At 28.3% G+C, this 622-nt stretch overlaps 1 protein-coding gene across 3 annotated transcripts in view; it reads left to right on the top strand.

Moving 5' to 3' along the window:
• The window catches only part of LOC125042567 (mediator of RNA polymerase II transcription subunit 14-like), a 27,052-nt gene extending 26,833 nt beyond the window's left edge, over window positions 1-219 (top strand). For all 3 annotated transcript variants that reach the window (XM_047638277.1, XM_047638275.1, XM_047638276.1), the window contains exon 26: window positions 1-219. This exon is cut by the window's left edge and continues 1,035 nt beyond it. The gene's annotated coding sequence lies outside the window, so the exon portion shown is untranslated.
• Window positions 220-622: the final 403 nt, after the last annotated feature.

The following is a 622-nucleotide window of genomic DNA, read 5'->3' as shown; positions in this document are numbered from 1 at the left end:
TAATGTATAAGCTTCTTTTATTATAGATTGAAAGGGAGCTCCTTTTTATAAGTACAGGAATATTTTATTTTTAATATTGCAGTACAGTATTTAAAGGTTGATATTTTGATTATGTTGATCAGTATGTATGTGTTGTAATTTGTTGAAGAGAATTTTTTATTAATATTATTATGGACTTCCCAATATGAACATAGTGTAATAAAGTGGAATAATTCAGTGTGTTTTGTCTTTTTATTTATTTATTTGTTTATTCATTTATATATTTGTTAAGAGATATACATGATGTAATTCCCATGCATTATACAGTTGGTAGAACAGTAAAGTATCTTTAGTATTTATTCAGAAATACTGGAGAATTTTAAGTCCAAAGAATTTAATTGTTCAAAGAATTCTTTAGTAATTCAACAGCATTCAGATGATCACACGCAAAAAAAGTATATAAAAAAAATTACATAGACAGAGACAGACTAACAGAAATGGAGAAAGAGTAAGAGTATTGAGAATGAGTGAAAAAAAAACACACACTTTTCTCTCTCATCTCCCACCCACTTACAGAAAACATTACTTCTTCTCGCCCAAGGTCCTCCACAGTCTTCATTTTCAATCCCTTCCTCCCATATTA

This window comes from Penaeus chinensis, chromosome 32, assembly GCF_019202785.1.
Source record: "Penaeus chinensis breed Huanghai No. 1 chromosome 32, ASM1920278v2, whole genome shotgun sequence".
In the NCBI taxonomy this organism is placed as follows: domain Eukaryota; kingdom Metazoa; phylum Arthropoda; class Malacostraca; order Decapoda; family Penaeidae; genus Penaeus; species Penaeus chinensis.
The sequence above is the reverse complement of the archived record's forward strand: the minus strand, read 5'-3'. Positions and strand labels throughout refer to the sequence as shown.